Here is an 8,102-nt window from a genome sequence, read left to right on the forward strand (position 1 = left end):
CATGAGATCTGACCTGAGCTGAAGTCGGGCGCTTAACCGACTGAGCCACCCAGGTGCCCCAGCAACTTCGTTTTCATTCAATATAATTGAAAGCAGTGTCTGTTGCTCTTAGCAAATAAATGCAGGATTGCAAATAATTGTTAATAAGTTTTAATTTTAAGGAGGCTCTTTCTTCAACACAACTATTACTGAAGATATTAAGAGTATTACATAGGCTGTATAACAAAGGGTTAAATTTTTGATAGATTATTTCAAAATAGAAATTTTAGCATATGTGGAACTGATGATTCTTGTGGAATAATTTTTCTAAAAACATTTAAATCTTCTTATAGATCAGTTTTATTTAGATATGAATTTAATTCTAAAGGTAAGTAAAAAATTATTGTAATTTTGCAGTTGTAAAATTCTCACTGGTATAATAGTTACACTGTAATGTTTCCTTTGACATTTCCTATAACTTGTGGAGGGTGTATAAGAAACCTCCAGCAGCATCAGACTTTAACAAATTTTTTTAATGTTTTATTTTATTTTTTTGAGAGACAGAGAGCACAACCAGGGGAGGGACGGAGACAGAGCGGGGGGACACAGAATCAAAAGCAGGCTCCAGGCTCTGAGCTTTAAGCACAGAGCCCGATGCGGGGCTTGAACCCCACGAACTTGACCCCATGAGCTGTGAGACCCCATGACCTGAGCTGAAATCAGACTCTTAACCGACTGAGCCACCCAGGCACTCCAGCTTCAAACTTTTATATACAGCAATTCAAGGTGCCTGTCTATTCATTCCATCACAGCATCTTCAATTACACGGAAAAGTTAATTTTAAATTCCTTTCATCGTGAATAATTGGTTCATCTGGACTTTCACATGAAAATGGTGTTATTTTCCATTTAGAAGCTTGTGGGTATTTGCCATGTTACGGAAGTTTTTTAAACTCTCTGAAAAATTCTAAACTCTGATAATTCTAATAATTCTCTGATTTGTTTTATTACAATGTTCACATGTGTGCTTTTATTTCATAATAATTTACTGACAAGATGTATTGCCTGAAAGCGAGTAGTTCCCATGCTAGCTCTCAAAGATTGGTACAAATGTCACAAAGATGGGATCTGGGGAGCAGAAGGGGGTCCCCACAGCAGGTCCCAGCACTGGCCTCGTGTAGAGCCTCTTCCCCTTCCCATTGCTGTTGCCACTCTGCTGCTTCTCCACTGTTCTCTCCGCTGTGGCTGCCACTAATTTGGCCTCTGGTCTTTTCTGGCCACTCTGGGTCCCCGAGACTCCCCAGACTGCCCTGAGTCATGCACATATGACAATTGCTTCGTGTCTGGCTGCTGCTCCCTGTATCCTCTGCCTGGTTTATCTCTTCTGCATATGCAAGTCCCATGGACTTTATTTTCAAAACACAAGCTCAAAGATAGAATTGTTAGTCATTTCAAAATAGTGACCACAAAGCATCAAGCCTCGTGTGGACACCTTCTGCAAATGATGCTCCGTGCAACTACAGGGTTCACATCTTAAAGTCTGTCCCGGTGGCAGACCCAGACTCTGACACAAGTGAGCCTTTTGTTTGGGCCATATGCTCTGTCACACGCTATGATATTCTGGATGTCAGTGATGAGAAAAGATGCAATGTGGAACAAGCCCCTGAGGGGAAATGTTATCTACAGCAGAATTACGCATCTTTTGAAAAATAACTTCTGGTGTACTGAGCCTTCATAGAGATGGGACTCTTGGCTGTGAGACACCAGATGACCATGCTTCCTGTACTGTCCACTGTGACTTGGGTCCTCTTGGATCTACCAAGTCGAAGTTGGTTAGGATCAGCAGTAATTTTACACAGATGAAATATTACCTCTGGAATCAAGCATGAGCAAGACTAGAGGGAATAAACAAGTGCATGAATAGGTAGCCCGGACTCTCATATCACTCAGCATGGCTACTGGAGTACCCCTCTCTCATCTCACACCTCAGTACTGTATGACCAGGCAAAGGAGGAGGAGAAAGCCTGAGCTTGGTTTATAGATAGAACAGCTTGGTATATTGGTGCAAGGTGGAAATGGACGGCGGGTTGCAGCTTCTCTTGGGGCTGGCCTTGAACGACCATGGTAAGAGAAAACCATCAACCTAATGGGCAGGGCTTTGGCTGGTGCACTTGACCATCCAGGTCGTGTGGCAAGGGAAGTGGTCTGATGTTAGAATATATATATGCATTCATCGGTAGTGGTGAGTGGCCTTGGCTGGTCCCGTCTTGGTTATGGAGGGAAAATGACTGGAAGATTGCAGATTGGGAGGCCCGAGGTAGAGGCAGAAGTGCTGGAGGCCCACTCTAGTCAGTCCAGGGGTCCCTGAAGGATGGACGGTGTCGGCGAGAGTGAGAGAGCCCTGAGAGTCTTTCTGACAGCAGGCAGGCATCTCCGCATTGTCAGTTTTGGTGTCTTTATTTATAGGTCAAACGATAACATGGCATCAGAAAAAGGAATTTTTACAATGGAAAACTCTATGATAAGATGCTTTGAAAAGTGTACAAAAACAGGTAGGTTTTTTGGAAGTATTGTTGCACAATTACCCCAATCATAGTGAAGTTGAGTAAATCTTAACAACTAAGGAGATAACAGGATGTTCTTAGTGAAAAACAGGATGACACATATTTGTTCTAAGTTAATAACGCTAGGATTAGGACATAGGTTAAGTTGTATATAGATAGGCTAGGAGTCATTCTATCTTGCTCACAAGCGGATGAATGTTTTTGAGCTGGTTAAAATGCTGTTTGGAAACTTTTTTGACTTGATGCTGAATGTGTAAACACCAGGGAGGCCCTAAATGTGTTAGCCTTTGTTTTTGGGTTTATGTTTTAGCTACTCTTATCTATCCTCATCCCAGCCACCAGTGTTAGGGAGGATGTTTGTGGAAAGTAGGCCTTGGGGAAGGGACTGCCATACATCACCAGTTAGAAGAAGGTGTAAGTATTAACTTAAGTTCAGCCCTTATCTGTTCCTTAACTCTAAATTAGGCTCTTGGTCTCAGGGCCAGGCTCAATTGTAACTCTTGTGTTCTTAACCCCCTTTATTATCTAAGTCTTGGATCTACAAAGCCCATAGAAAGAGCCTTTTGACAATCATCCACAGTGCTTTCATCTAAAATCTCTTTTGAAGAGGCAGGAATAAGCTTTTCCTTATGAGGTATCTGTGTGGGGAATATCCGTCTGATCTGGAATATTGGGAGGCCTGGTCAATACCAGCAGACTCATTTCCAACATGAGCCAGTAGTAGCCGAAGGAGATACCAGTTTTCTTTTTTTTTTTTAAGTTTTTTTTTTAATGTTTTATTTATTTCTTAGGAGAGAGAGAGAGACAGCGTGAGCAGGGGAGGGTCAGAGAGAGAGAGAGTGACAGACTCTGAAACAGGCTCCAGGCTCTGAGCTGGCAGTCAGCACAGAGCCCGAAGCGGGGCTCGAACCCAAAAACAGCGAGATCATGACCTAAGCGAAAGTCAGACGCTTAACCGACTAAGCCACCCAGGCGCCCCAAGGAGATGCCAGTTTTAGTTTCTCATGGCAGGAGCTGTGCAAACGCTGCTATTTCCTCGCTGTGACTGCCATCCAGCGAGGCTGGTTTGGCTCCCAGCACAAAAGCATGGACGTTCAGTAATAAGCACAAAGTATGAAGATCTTTGTGTGACATGTTTATGCCCACCAGAAGCATTCACCATGGAAGAGGCTAAACAACAAGTTATACAAAATGGCTTAGTCATTTTAGGTTAGCCACCCTTTGGCAGTGGCCACCTAAATGCTGGCATGGTAGGCAACTCACGCTCAAAGAATGTCACATGATTACAGGTAGGCTATCAGAAGTTTGGCTCCCAGCTGCCATGCATTGAGCAATCACAGGTTTTTACTATTACAAAGAAAAAGTTATATTTTGTCACTCTGAGATCTAGTGTAACAATCGTTAATTAAGCAGTAAGATTAAGTCTTCAGTGTTCCTCTTAGCACTCAAATTTTATGACTTAAATGTCATTCATAATTAATAGCCCTAATTTATTTTTAAATGTTTATTTCTGAGAGAGAGAGCAAGCATGCAGGGGAGGTGCAGAGAGAGAAGAGGACAAAGGATCTGAAATGGGTTCTGTGCAGACAGGAGAGAGGCCGACACAGGGCTTGAACCCTTGAATGGGGTTAAAATCTTGAACCGTGAGATCATGACCTGAGCCGAAATCTGACGCTCAACCAACTGAGCCACTCAGGCTCCTCTAATGGCCCTTATTTATTGACTGACTACTGTGTAATACTATGCATTTCTTAAGGTCTATCTAAGGCTTGATGGTTTATAAAAAGTACCAAAATCCATTTTTAACCTGGCATCCCAGCTTTTTGGATTGAAGAGTCTTCTGCATGTCTAGTTATTAAACTGAAAATAGAAATTATTGTAGTCCAAGAATATAAATAAATTGTAATCTGCGAAAATAAAGAGCAAAAATGAGCCTCCATGACCAGACCAGCCATGACCTTTTGAATTTCTCTTATGCCTGGGAATGAGCAATCCCTGAAGGATTAAAGTAAAAGATTAAGTGCTAGGTATTAGAAATTATCTAATTTCTAATTATCAGATATTATGCCATTCTGAGCATAATCAAAGCCTTCATCACAGTAATTCATTATGTGTGTGTCTGAACATGCTGAAAAAATTATTAAATTATCAAAAATGTTGAGAGTCTTATTAAGGTAGTTTTTAAAATTTTAATTACTTTTAACGTTTATTCATTTTTGATAGAGACAAAATGCAAACAGGGGAGGAGCAGAGACAGAGGGAGACCCAGAAACCGAAGCAGGCTTCAGGCTCTGAGTTGTCAGTACAAAGCCTCACGCGGGGCTCAAACCCAGGAGCCCTGAGTTCATGACCTGAGCTGAAGTCAGATCTTAACTGACTAAGCCACCCAGGAGCCCCTTGTTAAGGTAGTTTTAAGTGATGGGTATCAAAAGGTTATTGGCAAGACCTTGATGCCTGTTTGGAAATAATTTAAATGTTCACAGCTTGTAGTTTGCACACTAGATTTACATAAACTGTATTCTATAAATTGTAGTAAATTGTACTCAGGGGTTTCTTAGCTCCTTGTAAATATAATGCATCACTAGACCTTATATCGGGTATAAAATAATTAGCATAATTATGTAAATATTAAAACTAAGTTTCCAAAAATGTTAAAATACTGATTATTATCAGTAGCATAATTAACCATAGTAAATTTAATTTTAGCTATTACCTTTACTCATGATCAGCTTGAAATCATATTCTGTGAGACCAGTCGTTCTCTCTTACCTTCAGTTAGAAGGCTTCAGAGCTTCAGGGAGCTCACCCGGGGACTTCCAGTCACCAGGCAGCAGTAATATAAAGTCCAAAAATGGGCTGCTGCATGCTAACACCACTTCTAAGACTCTTTTTAATGAGAATCTCTTTTCTTAGGAAAGCAGGTAATTGGTTGGTCTTTTGTCTAGTTTGATGAGCATACATCCATGAACAAAATTAGACAAAAATTCCTGCCTTCAGGAGCTTACATTTTATTGGCAGAAGACAGATAACAAAATAAATCAATAAGTGATATGGTATGTCAGAAGATGGAGCACAATATGGAAAAAAGAGAATGAGGAGGGGGAATAAGGGAATACTAGAGGGTGGGGAGCCACAGTTTCAAATGGAATGGTTAGACCCACTAAAGATGACATTTAAGCAGAGACTTGACCTTGGTGAGGTAAGAGTCATGTGGATATCTGGGGGGATGATCATTCCAACAAGTGCAAGGATATTGAATCTATTTTTCCTCGTTAGCTTTTATTTTGCCAATTTCCTCTCCTTGTGTGATTTGGTACTGATGGGAAATAAGAAATAATTTTGAAGTTCTAATTAATTTAGAAATGTTGACTATCAGTGACCTATTGTGTTTACTGGTCCCTTCCCCATCCCCTTCAGCTCTCTTTGTGTTTCTTCATCCATAGGTCCTGATACAGATACCCAAAGTGAGGTGCTGAAGACTCGTAAGCACATTTCTTACTGGATGGAGATAGAGAAAGGGTTGGGGAGTCAAATAAGAAAAGAGATCTAATTTCATTGTTTCCTGCTTGTTGCAGTTTGGCATAGGAAAGAAATCTCCAAACTAAGCATCTGACTCTTGATTTTGGCTCAGAGGGTCATGATCTCACTGTTGGTGAGATTAAGCCCTTCCTCGGGCTCTGTGATGACAACCTAAAACCTGCTTAGGATTCTCTCTCTCCCTATGTCTCTGCCCCTCCCCTGCTCACCCTCTATCTCTCTTTCTCTCAAAAATAAATAAACATTAAAAACAAAATTTTTAAAAAGCTCAAAAGACAAAACAAAATAATTTCATTTTTCTATTTAATACACTTTAAAGTTAAATGGATATAGTAGTAAATACAGTTGTAAAACCATAAAATGATATTTCTAGTCTTTTTTCAAATTCTGGATACCTAAGGATAAAAGTTGTTAAACTCTTGCTTTTCTTATAGTAACTCCACATTTCAAAAAGGGTACTATGGCTCTCATTCTGTGTTTACAAGTATTGTGGTGGTGGTGCCAGGAGACCTCAGGTTTCTACCTGTAGGGTCAGACTCTATTCTGAAAGTGCCATGAAAAGTAACAAGTGTGCTGAACAAACATGAAGCACCTCCATTGTTCACTAAGTGCTTTGTTACTTTTAGAAATATGACAAATATTTAATAGCACTAGGACTTAGACAAATACATACTCATCCATAATGAAAATCCATAATGGATTCCATAATGGAACATGTATTCATCCATAATGAAAGCCAGACATGTGAAGCTTTAAAGGAAGTCTGCTTTATTCTTTGTGAATGGGCAGTTACTTAGTTTCTCTGTGCCTCAGCTCCCTCATCTGAAAAGGGAGGATATACATATAGCACTTACTTTTTAAACTATGGTGAGGGATGTTAGTTTGTTAGACTTATTCCTTTTTTTTTTTTTATGTTTTATTTATTTCTAGGAGAGAGAGAGAGAGAGACAGCGTGAGCAGGGGAGGGTCAGAGAGAGAGGGAGTCACAGACTGAAACAGGCTCCAGGCTCTGAGCTGGCAGTCAGCACAAAGCCCGACGCGGGGCTCGAACCCACGAACCGCGAGATCATGACCTAAGCGAAAGCCGGACGCTTAACCGACTAAGCCACCCAGGCGCCCCTTGTTAGTCTTATTCTTGTGGTCATTCAGACATATACTCAAATATCAAAGCGATCTGTTGGACACCTGAAACTAACTTAGTTTTCAATTATCCCTCAAAAGACCCCACAATATTTACCTGCTTTGTAGGGTTAAAGTGAGAATTAAATGGGATAGCTCGTGCAAAGAACTAAGAACAGGATTTGGCCCACAAAAAAGTCGTCAGAAAGTTGAGACCCGTTATTAAATTCACAACAATATATACCGTGGAGGGACAACTCAGGGTTCTTCCACTGAGGTCGAATGTAAAGATACGACTCTCAGAATATCACGGTAAACTTTTGATTTCACTGTCAGAATCAGCCATGTCAGTTTATTGGTTCGGTCATCTCACGCACATTTATTAAAACCCTCATTCTCTGTTAGGTTTTGAGCCTGGGAATTAGGTGATCTTAATCTAGCACTTTATTTTTCACTGAAGGATAAACGTTCACAGGGTTATTAAATCTCCAGCATAGGCCAAGTCTTCAGAAAGGTTATTGTCAGAAACTAAGAGCGCCTTGAAAGGCGCCCAGCTCAGGTGGGAAGGGCTGGGCATGGTGCCTGGAGTATGCGAAGAGGGGAGCTCCCGGCCTCGGCCTATTGACTGGCGTTTAGAACTCCCCCCGGCACGGTTTCTAGCTGGTGGCTGTCTAGGATGCAAGAGTTGCCCTCTTTTTAAGTTAAATCACGTGCTTAAAAGTTAAGGTGGGGGCGGCCAGAACGCCCTTCCCCGTGTGGCTGAAGGCTTCATCGCGGTGCGTTCTGGCCACATCCTCCCCCTGGGCACGGATCGGACAGCGTCCCCAGGAAACGTGGGGCCTGGCCTGCCGCAGGTGTCCCCAGGTGGTCCGGAGGCGTGGCCGTACGCCCTCCCCCCCCCCCC

Source organism: Hyaena hyaena, unplaced genomic scaffold (assembly GCF_003009895.1).
Source record: "Hyaena hyaena isolate Hyena2069 unplaced genomic scaffold, ASM300989v1 scaffold_87, whole genome shotgun sequence".
Lineage (NCBI taxonomy): Eukaryota > Metazoa > Chordata > Mammalia > Carnivora > Hyaenidae > Hyaena > Hyaena hyaena.